At 37.1% G+C, this 15,472-nt stretch overlaps 1 long non-coding RNA gene across 1 annotated transcript in view; it reads left to right on the top strand.

The window, feature by feature from the left end:
* LOC126816240 (uncharacterized) overlaps window positions 1-13,583 on the top strand; it is a 29,284-nt gene extending 15,701 nt beyond the window's left edge. The window contains exons 3-5 of the long non-coding RNA XR_007678275.2: window positions 359-466; window positions 4,373-4,486; window positions 13,381-13,583. This is a non-coding gene — a long non-coding RNA (uncharacterized LOC126816240). The remainder of the gene's footprint in view (window positions 1-358; window positions 467-4,372; window positions 4,487-13,380) is intronic.
* Window positions 13,584-15,472: the final 1,889 nt, after the last annotated feature.

The raw sequence follows: 15,472 nt of genomic DNA, 5'->3' as shown, positions 1-15,472 counted from the left end.
CTTGGCATTTGGAATTCGATATAAGAGTAGGCCGTAGCGCCGCTGTCCGGGCAAAATTTCTGTCATAGCACACTGTACGGCGTTTGCCCGTCTTTATTAGCCCCAGTCAGGGCAGACAGCAGTCACAGCAACCCTCCCCCAGGGTTTTTTTATCAATTATTGTCCAATGTTTTAGGGAAGGCACCATTGGTTGCAACAATCTGAATAGTATCCAACTACAACTTCCGTAGAATAGAGGAGAGGATTGAATAGATTTGGGTGATGAAAACAGACAATCTCCGTCAAAACCCCGGACTATTGCCTCAGGAGTATGGTATTTCCCTGATGTAACACCCACTCTAATCTGTTTTTGTTACAGCTGAATGTGATCCTGATGAAACATGGTGTAGTCAAATCGGAAAACTCGAATGTAATAGCTCCATACGCGTTAAAAAATACTGTCCTTATGAATGCGGTGTATGCCAGGGTAAGCATATTAATGTCTCTTCTTATTTATTAAAGGGTGGGGGTGGTAAGGCATGCGTGTTGTTATATCATAAGGTCTACCATTCTCTCAAGTGATATGGTTTCGATTCCCCGCTTGTACGTGACTAGGAGTAGAGTGACTGTCCAAAATCAGGGGTTCCTCCAAATGTTAAAGACCCCTGCCCACAAGCGTAATATTCAGATAAAATTGAACCATATGTTAGTCCCGAAAGAACTACAGGAGTTTTTCCGGCGACCTTCACTAATCCAAAAAGGTTCTTTTCGTTGTGCGATAACGTTGCAGTAACATCTCAACGAAAATTCTTGAGCTACGATGTTTCGTCAAATGTTCAATAACAGACCAACAATGACGGAAAGCATTCATACATAGTAATCCTGGTACCTCTTGTTTCCATTTCCGTGTAGCTGGATCACAAGGGTACTTCACTACAAATATACAACTGGCGGTAGTTTTTACTTTGATGTCCATAGCAGTTATATCTCATAACAACCTGTCATGACATCATCATAGGTTGATATATTCGTTCATATCAACCGCTGATGACGTCATGACAGGTTGATATTTCATAACAACCGCTAATGACATCATCTCAGGTCAATATATACGGCTCATATCAACCGCTGATGACGTAGATGATCGAAATAATACAAAAAAACACAGAAATAAATTTTTATTCTTTTGACAATTAAAAATTTGTTATGGTACAGTTTCTAACATTCAGGACCGAAATAGACGGCGTACTTATCGACATACATGTATTTAGATCGGTTATCCATGTCTAAGACATCTTTCAGAATTTTCTTTTCGTCCACATTGCGATTATTTCTCCAAACACTACAAGACTTGAAAGTATTTATCGCCCAAGAGTTCCTTTGTAAAGTATTTTTGGGTACAGTCCACTTAAAACAGTCGGTCAAATCCTTCTCTGAACATACCGAAAACCTTCAATCATGGTTCACTGTCAGAATTCTTGGAAAATAATGCCTTTTGGTCCAAATTTTCTGCAGGCTTTGGATAGATCCTCATCGATATTTGCATTCACATCTATTCCATCGTCAATATGTTGGCTAAAAAGGATTGATTATTCGTCTGACTTCGTATTACTATCCATTTTGTTTTTGCTTTCAATTCAATAGTCCAAAATGGCGACGTATAAACAAAAACATGCACGTGATTACTTCGGTAATTTTCGCTATTTGGCGGAAACTATCGAGCAATTATCCAATCGTTGTTGCCTATTAAATTTAAGGGTGAAATGGCGTTGTATATGTCGGATATATCCTATACGTAACCTCTGATTTGGTGCAATGCTTATTGTTAAATTTACCTGGATAATCCCAATGTAAGGCAGTTTAAGTCTATTTGCTACACGAACAGTGAGAAATGAAGTTTCATGAAGGTCATCTGAAGATTTCAAATATTTCTCATAAAATGACTGTACGATGGTTGAAACTTGAGATCCGGTATCAAATAAAAATCTGCAAGTTGCATCCTTATTTTCAACTTCAACCTCATGTAGTTTCGTCCTTTTTCTATATTTTAGTGGCGCCAGTTAAAGTGTAACGGGGCACCGGTGAAACCCGTCATCACTGCATCGCAGTTCTTGGCGGTTATATTTGATCACAGTGACGGTTTTGAAAACTTATTATTTATTTTTTTTTCTGGAAGTTACATTTCTGGGTCCCGGCGACTGCAGTTCAGGTCTGCATCGAGTGGGCTTTCGGTTTCAAAAACATATAAATAGGGTTGTAGCGGGACACATTTTCAAAATTGTATCGAAGGGTGGGGGCATATATCTCGTCGCCATGCCTCAAGCCTATGGGGCAGGATTTATTTTCAGGTAATCCATCCCTTCCCCGAAAGCCCCGTCGCACTCCCGGCATCAAACCTTAATGTTCGAGTCCGTGCGCCTATTAACATGCCACCCGAGAGAACATAATCCTTGTTTCGAATTTGATGTTAATTGATCTTAACTCCAGTATGTCAAAGGGGAATTATGTATTTATAACGTGAATGTTCATCTTCGACTATTAAGCTTCTGAGAGAATAATTTTATTATTCTGTTCTCTTTGGCTTCCAGCAACTGTTCATTGATGAAATCCAATTTATATATTGGTGCTACCTTGAATTTGCCCTTTCCACAGGTTTCTTGGCACTAATGTAAAAGTTATTTAGATATAGATTATTGCACCCAAATATTAGTATTTTTGGGGATATATATATAAGAAACAATGTATAAAACGATCTAATTCTCAATGCATTAAAATGGCCTGACGATTCGTTTGATAACGATGAAAGTACTAGACAAAAAAAATAATTTTAGTGTTTTTTTCTCTAATATTCGAATTAATAGTCGCCTGACGGGGTTTCGATTCCCGGTTTGTACGTGACAAGGAGTAGGGTCGCCTGTCCAACCTCGTGGGTTTTCTCCAGGTCCTCCGGTTTCTTCCCAGGTAAAGACGCCGACGCGACAAACGAATTATTGAATTAAAATTGAACCATGTTATAGTCCCGAAATGACCTAGTTTGTGTCGAGTCGACGTTAAACCTCTCTCTCCAACTACACCAACTTAAATTTTAAATCACCATAAAAAAAACTACACAGTTCGATTGTTAATGTATTATTAATAATTCAAAAATATCTTTTCTTCGTACATTGTTCAACATACATTATGTTGCGCAATATATTCATTTCTCTATGAGACTAACAATATTATATGCCATTATAATCACACCGATGTCCGCGGGTACTGGGTGTAGAAAATAAATCAATGTTCATGTTTATATCGAGCTCAACTTTAAACAATTCATCTCAAACGTCGATCTTTTCATATCCAGGCAAACTTGTATTTTAATTGTCACTGTAGTATTATAAACAGTATTATTAAGAAATTTGAGGGCGTGCGACATATTGGTAAAAGAAACCCCAACAAATAACTAAGCGTTTGCGCATGCGTACACATGTTAAATTTAATGGCCATTTGCGTGTACAAAAGAAAACGAAGAGTCCCGAACGCGGAAATTAAAAATTTGCTTCACTAGTTTCAGATCAATTTGTTGAGATTTTAATGTGACCAGGGACCTTAACTCTTTGTGACAAAAAAAAACCTGCCGCTACAACGCGGCATGGCTGGACAAAATTTCAACACGATGAAACAAACTTTCAAAAGGTTAAGTCACTCAAAAATCTAACTTAGTAATACTTTAAGTGTTCATGAATAATGTTTTTAAAGGTAAATCTTATCATGTATGTTAAAATAAGCCTCAAATATAGTTTGTTTATTGCATATTTTTCTGATCGTGGATCACCCTGTATTGCTGTAAATACTAATACTTTTTTTTAATTTGCTTTATTATTAACAGTTATTAGTACTGAAAGACGTTTGATAAAAAAGACATCAAGCAAACCGAGTTCCGCATCGAATCTTTGTCTGTACCCTTGTCAGTGGTCCAGGACGGAGGGACTGACAAGGCAGCTGTCTAGTCGTTCGGATAGGACGAAAAACCGAGTTACCATGTACATATTGACTCCTTGGCATTTGGAATTTGATGTAAGAGTAGGCCAAAGCACCGTAGGCCGGGGAAAATTTCCGTCATAGCACACTGTATGGCGTATGCCCGTCTTTATTAGCGCAGTCGGGGCAGACAGGAGCCACAGCACCACTCCCCAGGTTTCTCTTTATCAATTGTCCAATGTTTTAGGCAAGGCACCAGTGGTTGCAACAATCTGAATAGTATCCAACTACAACTTGCGTAAAATGGAGGAGAGGATTGAATAGATTGGGTGATGAAAATAGACAAACTCCGTCAAAGCCCCGTCTATTGCCTCAGGAATATGGTATTTCCCATTTGTAACACACCCACTATAATCTGATTTTGTTACAGGTAATTGTGCTCCTGATAAAACATGGTGTAGTCGAATCGACAAAATGTATTGTGATAGCTCCAGAGGCGTTAAAATAAACTGTCGTTATAAGTGCGGTGTATGCAAGGGCAAGGGTAAGCATATTAATGTCTCTTCTTATTTATTAAAGGGTGGGGGAGAGGGGTGGGGTGGTAAGGCATGCGTGTTGTTATATCATAAGGTCTGCCATTCAGTCAAGTGATATGGTTTTGATTCCCGCTTGTACGTGACTAGGAATAGAGTGACTGTCGAAAATCGGGGGTTCCTCCAAAAGTTAAAGACCCCTGCGCACAAGCGTAATATTCAGATAAACTTGAACCATATGTTAGTCCCGAAAGAACTACAGGAGTTTTTCCGGCGAACTTCACAAATCCATGAAGGTTCTTTTCGTTGCGCGATAACGTTGCAGTAACATCTCAACGAAACTCTTGATCTACGATGTTTCGTCAAATGTTCAATAACAGACCAACAATGACGGATAGCATTCATACCTAGTAATCCTGGTACCTCTTGTTTCCATTTCCGTGTAGCTGGGTCACAAGGGTACTTCACTACAAGTAACCTCTGGTTTGGTACAATTATAATACTATGGGGTCTATTTACTGTAGAGGTTACCTAAGTTCTGTAGAAGTGTTCTGGTTCATGTTTTGTCATCGTTAGCTAGTACCACTGACAACACGAAATAGGCTAACAAGAATGTGTCTGGTGGTATAAAGTCGGGCAATGACATCATAGTCTGATAATCCAAATATGGTAATCCCATGTGTTAGAATCGTGGTGCCAAATAAGTACACTGTGTTGAGATCTAGGGTAGCATCTTTGCACCTGACCAATCCGGTAAAGGAAGCACCTGGTCAATTTCCCGGGGCTCGATACATGACTCATGCACGTAACCTCTTTATAACAAACGTGCGCGGTTTAATTTCCTTTAGATATCACTGAGACCGTTCCCGGGGGAAGGTCGATTATACCAAAAGCCTCCTAGGCTGGGAAACAAACATCGTTCGGATTAGAGCACCCTGTTAAGTCGTAGGAGAGCCATATGATGTTAGGGGGTACGTCAGTAAACTTGTCCTTACGAAATGGTGGGTTAAAGAGAATAATGGTAATCGTAATCTAGTAAACACAAGCTCGGGAAAGAGAACTCATATTTAATATCATAGCTGTGTACGTAGTTTCCTGTATTATGGATGTTATAAAGATATAAAAACATAGTTAACGTAAAAAGTGTTCCAGTCCTAATTTAACATTGGAAATAGTTATCATGATGTGAAGTCGAAGAAATTCCTAGACGATAGTATCACGGGCCGTTGTCTGGAAGTTCCTGATTACACATCTGTCGGGCCGTAGTGTCACACAATGCTTCTAAATATTATTAAATTAACCTATTAACATGCCACCCGAGAGAACATAATCCTTGTCGTAATTATCCCTTCCCCATTTTACAACTTCCTTAATTGGACTGAATGATACAAATTTAGCCCTAGTTAACAGTGATTTAAGGTTTTTATATTGTCTTTTTGACGGTATAAACGTTTGTGCATCAATAAGTTTTTTTCATTTTTTTTATCTTGTTGAAGTAGTGGAAAATGTGTTTTAATTACGCTGGAAAAATTAGGATTGTGAGGATTAAAGGTGGTGGCAAATGCAATTATATTGTGATTTGTATCTTTTATCTTTACCTGCCTTAATTCCGTTAACGGTATTTTACTAGCCCTTCGAATTCCGTCATTAATTAATGTGGAGGGATATTTGCGGGGTAGCAGAAATTCTCTCAATTCCTGTAGTCTTTGAAATTTAGTTACCTTGTTAAACACGACGGTACAGATACGCCTAGCCAATTTATATTTGACAGTGGAAAAGAATTTTTTGTCAATGAAAGTATGAACTGTAAAGTAACTCATGTATTATATGTCATAAAATGTAGTGGCTGTGCCGATCTTTAAATCGGTTGCACGAACAAGTTACAAAACAGAGTAACGGTTCATAGACAACATATCAGGGAACCAAATTTAAGGAAGGTCCCTTTAAGTGAGCACCTTGATATCTTCGGTAAGGGCGAGTTCAAAATATACCGTTTCTTTAAGATGCCGTATTCAGATCCCATGAAAATGAGATTGAAGGAACAATATTTTATTGGGGTACTCCCACTGTGCCAGTTTTTAATCCCTGGATTATCGGATTTTAATTAACAGCCTTAATTGGCGTAATCAAGTGGGCCAATTTTATGGCGTAGAGGACTGTGTTCAACAGATAATTCGTTCAGCATATGGCATGTAAACTGTGTTCATCTTATTTTATCATGATAATAAGCAATTTTTTGTTAAAACTTACCTAAGTGGTGAAACCCGTTCAGAGGACACTATATATATGGAACCACTGTCAACAACATTGATCTGACAGATATCACAAGATGGCAAACGTTCAAGTAGATGTTAGTTTCATACCAAATGCTCAGGGTGGCCAAAATCTGGTGTATAGAGGGCATAAATTTAGAATTCGAACGAGGAAAGGGGATAGGGTCCATTGGAGATGCTGTAAGACTACTTGTCCATCGACCATCAATACCCTCGACAACCTGATCACCACATACAGAGATTGCCACAACCACCCGGCCAACAACGATAAGATTGCGGTGGACAAGTTCCTTGCCAACTTAAAGGATCTTATAAAGGCTGACCATCGACCAGTACCAACACTCTATCAGGAAGAACTTACAAGTAAGTTATCAAACAATTTGCATTTCAAATTAATATTCAAGCTTATATCAATTTATCATGAATTTATTTCACAAATTTATATTAATTTATTACAAGTTTATATCAATTTATTACAAGTTTATATTAAGTTATTACTTGTTTATATCAATATTTATTCCATTCACCAAATGTTACATTTAGTTCTTATTTTCGTTTTTTGTTTTGTTTCAAGAGTTAGTCGAGAGGACTTCGTGCAACATGTTCCCTTATTTCACTCCGCAGAATCTTCCCTGTACCGATCGAGAGCGAAGACGCTGCCATGTCTTCCGAAGTTCAGGAACAACATCAACTTACCTGAAGAATACCAGAAGACAACAGACGGCGAAGACTTCCTCCTCCACACAGAAAACTACAACAAATTGATGATCTTTGCCACTTTGGACAACCTGAGACAACTAGCAGCAGCGGATACATACTTATGTGATGGTACTTTCAGCAGCTGTCCATCACTCTTTTATCAGATGTACACCATTCATGCATCTGTACACAACAAGATTGTTCCACTGGTCTACGCTCTGCTACCAGACAAGAAACAGTCGACTTACATGCAACTATTCACCATCATAAATGAGAAGGCTGCACAATACAACATCAATCTGCGCCCTGGTGTGATGCTGCCCTGAACGCCACTGCCAGCGTCTTCGACTGCCAACTAAAGGGCTGCATATTCCATTTTCGACAGGCAATCTGGTAGGAGCACAGAGATCCGGTCTGCAGGTAAATATACATGTAACCATACTGGTATACTACATTAAAACCAACGTATATATTCAATATTCCTTTATGGCACTATTCAAATGTACAAGCATTGGAAAGAAGTAATTATACATTGTAAATGATTCATACTGTTTTGCAGCACTGTGAACTAATTTATCTATTTATTAATTTCAGGTGGCTTTTGCAGAAAATCCAATGGTTTAAAATTTGATTGTCCGCAGAGCAGCAGCTCTTCCACTGGTACGACAAAGAGACATAGACGATTACTGGCTGAATGCTCTAGAAGAATCTGATTTGGAATATCCCGGAGTACGCGAGTTTACCGATTACGTGACTGAGCAGTGGGTGGAAGGAGGTGAGCGAGATATGTGGAACCATTTTCAGACAACTGGCCCACGCACAACCAACAACGTTGAAGGGTGGCATTCGAAAATGAACAAACTGGTAACCAGCCACCCCAACATATTTCGTTTTATCCATCTAATCAAGCAAGAACAGGCATTCGTCGCTGTAACTCTGAAACAGCTTGCTGCTGGTGCCTCTAGCAAACCCAGAAAAAGGAAGTACCGGCACTTGGAAGACAGACTGGTAACTAAAAAGCGGTGCCTCCATGAAGGGCATCACACCGTCATCGAGTACGGGGATGCTGTCTCCCATTTAGTTGGATTGTAAGATGTATTTTGTTGAAGATGTATTATTAATAGGAAAATGTTTGATTAAATAAAATGTTTAAATGATAACTTGTACATTATATGCTAACAAATTTAAATATTGTATTTTAGTATATTAATGTGTAAAAAAAGGTAGATTTAAAATGGAATAAAATATTAACTTAAACTGTTAATCCTCTGGTAAACCCTTAACCCTTAATCCTAACTAATCCCCACTGTTTTATCGTTAATTATTTGATTAATCCCTAAACAATAAAACTGGCACAGTGGGAGTAAATCATTTTATTGACAAATTTAAACCCAAATTAAACATTTCAAAATAATTACTTATTGTTATTGTATATCTTGACAAGCTCAGACGAAACATGTAGACAATTAAACAATAGTACTTTCTTTAGATATTTTTAACTTTATATTTATATATATATATATATTTTAAAAAAGAAAAATGTATAAAAGATCTAATTCTCAACGCATTAAAATGGCCTGACGATTCGTTTGATAACGATGAAAGTACTAGCCAAAAAAATTAATTTTTAGTGTTTTTTTTTCTCTAATATTCGAATTAACAGTCGCCTGACGGGGTTTCGATTCCCGGGTTGTACGTGACGAGGAGTAGGGTCGCCTGTCCAACCTCGTGGAATTATTGAATTAAAATTGAACCATGTTATAGTCCCGAAATGACCTAGTTTGTGTCGAGTCGACGTTAAACCTCTCTCTCCAACTACACCAACTTAAATTTTAAATCACCATCAAAAAACTACACAGTTCGATTGTTAATGTATTATTAATAATTCAAAAATATCTTTTCTTCGTACATTGTTCAACATACATTATGATGCGCAATATATTCATTTCTCTATGAGACTAACAATATTATATGCCATTATAAACAAACCGATGTCCGCTGGTACTGGGTGTAGAAAAGAAATCAATGTTCATGTTTATATCAGGCTCAACTTTAAACAATTCGTGTCAAACGTCGATCTTTTCATATCCAGGCAAACTTGTATTTTAATTGTCACTGTAGTATTATAAACAGTAGTATTAAGAAATTTGAGGGCGTGCAACATATTGTTAAAAAAAATAATAATAACTAAGCGTTTGCGCATGCGTACACATGTTAAATTTAATGGCCATTTGCGTGTACAAAAGAAAACGAAGAGTCCCAAACACGGAAATTAAAAAATTTGCTTCACTAGTTTCAGATCAATTTGTTGAGATTTTAATGTGACCAGGGACCTTAACTCTTTGTGACAAAAAAAACCCTGCCGCTGCAACGCGGCATGGTTGGTCAAAATTTCAACACGATGAAAACAAAGTTTGAAAAGGTTAAATCACTCAAAAATCTCACTTAGCAATACTTTAATTGTTCATGAATAATATAATGTTTTTAAATGTAAGTCTTATCATGTATGGTAAAATAAGCCTCAAATATAGTTTGTTTATTGCATATTTTTCTGTACGTGGATCACTCTATATTGCTATAAATACTAATAGATAGACATCGCACGTGAAATTTTCTACACATCTATCAACTCTTAAAGCCGTAAAAATCTATTGTTTACAGTAATATTAATTTATATTTTTTTTTTGTTACATCGGCTTTAGAAAATTCTGTTCATTTTTTTTAAAATTTGCGTAGTATTCAGATAAAATTGAACCATATTTTAGTCCCGAAATAACCTTGTTGCTGCAGGGGAGTGTACGTTAGACCGCATTTCTCTATCTCTTATTTATCAAGTGTAGAGTCGAACAGGCAGGGGTCGGAGGAAGGGGGCTCTCGACTATAAAATATCGCGGGTTCGAATCCCGGTATGGATTTAGAAGAACCCTCGGGATTATTCTTGTTCGGGTCTTTCTTGTCAGGGATGTCGTCCGTGGGGTGGACAATGAAAGCGGTCCATCTGGATATTTATTGACGTTGTACGTGACAAGGAGTAGGGTCGTGGAAATAAAAACAAACCTACTAAAACACTATTTTAATTTTAACTCTGCAAAATTAATCATCTTTCCGGACAGTATTAGACCTGAACTTTATTTTCATAATTTTAAAATCCTTCATACATGCGGGAATTAGAAGTATTAAGCAAAACCAAACAACGAAAGTATTGAAATCGATCGTTTCACAATTTTCAACTGCTGCATTTGGAAATTTCAAAGTTCTAAATTGGAGAAATTCGTCACTACTGAGGAATACTTATCAGGTTGAAAAATTACGGTGTAACTATAAGAATACCGTAAATTCTAAGGAGTTCGAGAAATTAATCTGTATAAAATCCCGCATTGTCAAAAATCACAACGCTTGATTGAGATCTTGCCCTGTCTTGTGCGAGCGGCAGAGAAATCAACCAATGGTACTCGTTGCCTGAAGTTGTCAATGGGGGTGCTCCATTGTCAGTTCAGAAGGTTCCGAATTGACAGAATTGCAATCAAGTGATACGGAATTCAGTCCTGTCACAGTTTTGCCAATACCAACACCTGAGGTGGTGTGTGTAGAATCGTAACGTATTTTAAGTAACAAATATGTTTCAGCTGCCATGATTGGTTGAGATATTTTTTATGCAGTCTAAGTGTTGGGTGCTAAGTTTTATTGCTTAATGATGTTTTACTACCTCTAGTCTCTGGTGTTATTATATTAGAGATCATATTATTGTTCGTTTATTACGTGTGTGTCAGTTTACCAGATGTTATATATCGTTGCTGATCGTGTACACGTGTGGGTATGTGTCGACCATAATTTGAGTTTCTTCTGAAAGTGGTTTTATTTTATAAGGGGAGACTGTGTACAAGGCGACATTGCAGTCGTATTTCGTTCAATTATTGGAGATCCTGGTCAAGAACTTGGGAAGGGATTCCTTATAGTCACTTTTTACCATCCGAAGAGCGTTGTGATCCCAGGCGAGCTTAGAAAAAATCCCTCCCTAGATAACAGATCAGTAGCCGAGGTTCCACAAGTGAGTCTTTGTGGATACAACCATTGGACGCTACACTAGCAACCTGCTGTATTTACAATAATCAAATACAATCTCTATCAAAACGAACATTTATGTTAATACATAATATACAAACAAATCTCCATTATATTATTTTAAACAATTTACATTAATTCCCCTTTATACGAAATCAGTGTTGCCCTGTCAACTACTTCTTTAATGCGTTCGAGTTAATTTTGGAAGGCATCAGTTTCCTATGCTTTCCACAAATTAAGTCACGTAAGATTAAACTTTCCCACTAGTGCTGTACAGAAGATCGATTCTCAAAATAATGTAGTCTATTTTGGATGATATAAACTAGAAAATAATTGTTTCTATTTTGATTACAAATCGTATAGACGCCTACTAGATACAACAATGTGCACCGTCTTATGCTGTCCTGGTGCTTGGTGTAAGATACAAGCACATATTTTCGACTGATACTAAGAACTTGACTAAATTGTTCCAATGGCATTAATAGTTACTGAACTGGAGTATACAGGTCACAATTACTGATTATTACTGAGCGACGTTTCGACTTGGTTTCTCTGTATTGTGTAGTTATATTTTATATTTTATCATTGCTTTATAAAGACTAGAAACATCTAGTCAAAACGTCGCTCGATAAGCAGTAATTACATTCCATAGAATGGTCACATGTAAATAAGAATATAACTCTGTCACTGTAATCAGATCACGAAAGCCTTGACGAATACTCTTTATATAGGAGTTTTTGTACAATCGCGTGGAAATGAAATGAAATGAGGATTAAAGGACAATATTGGTGCCAGCCAGTCATTATCACATATTGGCACATGGATATAAAATTGGTAGATCACTGAGTTTACTGTGGTCTGAACCCAAAAAAATTAATAATCATAGTTATCCCCCTTAGTGCATTAATTGTAAAATGAAAAGAGGCTTAAAGGACAATATTGGTGCCAGCCAGTCATTATTACATATGTGATAGAACTGGTTAAACACGTTCCACATATAATTTTATCACAGAGATCATTGCTACGATAGATTCGTAATCAATGTTTCAACAATCGGAAGTGACGAACGCAAAAGGAAAACACGAGTTATCCCTCTATATAAATGACTGAAGTGACGGGTGATAACAGATACATGGGCGAATTTCTACTCACTAATAATTCCTTCGAAGACGAACAGTTATTGTGTGAGACTGTGAAAGGATATCTGACAATTCATAAAAAAATTGACTGTCACTAGATAAGAGAACATGGAAGAAAAATACGAAAAGTCCGTGCATTACCATGTTTTTATAAGTATAGAATGAATAAACACAAAGGAATGTACGGACTATATCTTTTTCTCTCGTGTTCTCTTATCTAATGACATTCAATTACTTTTTTCAATTACGTTTTGGGAAAAACACGGACATTTTTCAGCAAAGACTGGGATCGATCCGAAGAAATCCTGGTTAGTGAGCTTGCGTCTTATTCCGTGATCCACGGTGAACCCCGGTCGATAAGGAGAGAAGGTTAGATCTAATCGAGAGAGAGAGAGAGAGAGAGAGAGAGGGGTAATTATTTTATCACAGAGATCATTAATCGCTTGGATAGATGCGTAATCAATCTTTCAACAATCGGGAGTGACGAACGTAAAAGGAAAACACGAGTTACCCCCTATATAACTGACTGAAGTGACGAGTGCTCACTAATAATTCCTTTGAAGACCAAAAGTTGGTGCGGTAAAGTGGTTAAACTATTTTATTTCATTCTATTTCAAATGTACAAATGATCCATACAGCAGAAGTCCCCATTTTGGAACTTGTTCCCACTCCGCTAGAAGATTCCAATTAATATCCGCATTGTTACCAATCATCTTTTTTTATTTATTTTAGCCGATTAATTCACCAGATGATGTGTGTGAACAACTCCAAGCTGTCTTATGTTTGTCTCGGAGCATAAATTATCATAAATATATTCTTATTACTAAATTTTAAATTTCAATCAGTATTTCTTTTATTCAAAATGTATATCTATCCTATATTAAAGTTACAAAAGGACATTATTATATAAATTTCAACTAATAACCAATGACTGTAATTGGTCATCCCACACGTTTTATGTTTAATAAAATTTTATCAGCAGCAATATTGTTTGTCTTGTGTGGAGAGGGTGGGACCGGTCGTCTCTTGTACTGAAAAGTTTATATACTAAACAGCCCCCCCCCCCCCAAAAAAAAAAACCCAACAAAAAAACAAACCCGTCAGTACGATTTTAAAATCAGACAGGCACTTTAATCAAACCATTCTAGTAAACGACTTACTAAATGGATCAAGGCAATTTTTTGTGAACAACATTAGTGATTAATTCATCACCATTCCGAGACATTACGAGAAGGTTTAGAGTCTGTGCACAGTCTATATATCAGTATCTGGTGTGTCCACCGCGAGTGCCAATAACAGCAGCACAGCGTCTGTACATGGAGTGGACCAGAAGATTGATGAACACCATTGGCACCTGGAACCACACTCTAAGAAAAGCCTGGCCTAATCCATCGGCTGTGTTTGGTCTCGGTACGACTTTATTAAGTCTTCTCTGAATTTCATCCCAATGATGTTCAATCGGGTTTAAGTCCTGACTAAGGGCTGGCCAGTGCATAACGGGGGTTTTCCAATAGGGGCCTACCTGGATGAAGACCGGGGCGGACCTTCTGTTTAGGGAGGCAGCGCATTATACTTACTGCTTGGTCATGCCGAATTTGAACCAAATCTGTTAATAATATCGACCTGTAGATTATTTACAGAAAAAATATTAACAACAATTTGTATGTATCACCGCGCCTGTGCGTCTGAAATGCACTAAAATCTATAGTTGCCGTCCTTGGGGTATAAGGAAAACGTATGCTATGTTCTAAGTTAATTCATTCCGAATTGCACCCTGTAGGCAATACACACAATAAATTCGACGTTGTACCACTCTGGAGGATCGGGCATGCATCAAAATCTATAGTTGCCGTCCTTGGGATATTAGGAAAACGTATGGTATGTTCCAAGTTAATCCATTCAGAATTGCACCCTGTAGGCAATACACACAATAAATTCGAAGTTGTACCACTCTGGTGGTCGTGCACCCATCAAAATTTATAGTTGCCGTACTTCGGATATAACGAAAAAGTTTGCAAACAATTGCGCCGTGTAGGCTATACACAAAATGGACGTGGCATCACTCTGGGGTCGGGCATTCATCAGGTGCCGTAATTAGGTTATAAAGAATAGGCATGCCACATAACTATGAAAGTAACGTGAAATACAAGATAATGAGATGAACATATTTTGGCCAATAATAGAAAGGTATTATTAGGATGGCCGTATATCCAATGTGTGAATTTAATTACATGCATTTAAGAGTGAGGGGGGGGGGTATAATAAATCTATCCTGTTTTACTGTGAATAGAAGCTTTAAATAACCTTAATTGAGAACGTTGTTTCTTTTCCAAAACCTCATAGGATCAGTAAATTTTATTTTGTTTCTCTAAAAACATTTTTTTTTTTTATTTCATAAATGTTTGGTAGATGATTAGTTCGCAATGTGGAAATGAATTTAATTTTAGGATCAATGGACGATAAGATAAATTTAGACATGTCCGTGGTTATTATTTGTGATTAATTTGTGTCCTCTTCACATCTCCATATAATAGTCATTATTCATTTCCTGTCAGTTAAAAAGGCTTTGTCTCAAATGAGTTGAAAACAATTAATTTACATAGTACTGGCAATAAAAGTTTTATTGTTCAACTGACAAATTACCCAACACTTATGATTATTTCCTCCCTGTTGGCTTTTATCCTTTCACAATGAGAATATGCTCAAAATTGTAATTTTACTGATATATAGAATTTCAACAATCTCATTAAACCACAGATCCTATTTTGTTTTCGTTTTTTATAGTGCAAAATTTCGTTTTACTTGTCTTTACTACACTAGGATC

Source organism: Patella vulgata, chromosome 3 (genome assembly GCF_932274485.2).
Source record: "Patella vulgata chromosome 3, xgPatVulg1.2, whole genome shotgun sequence".
NCBI lineage: Eukaryota > Metazoa > Mollusca > Gastropoda > Patellidae > Patella > Patella vulgata.
This window is presented reverse-complemented; position numbering and strand designations above follow the sequence as displayed.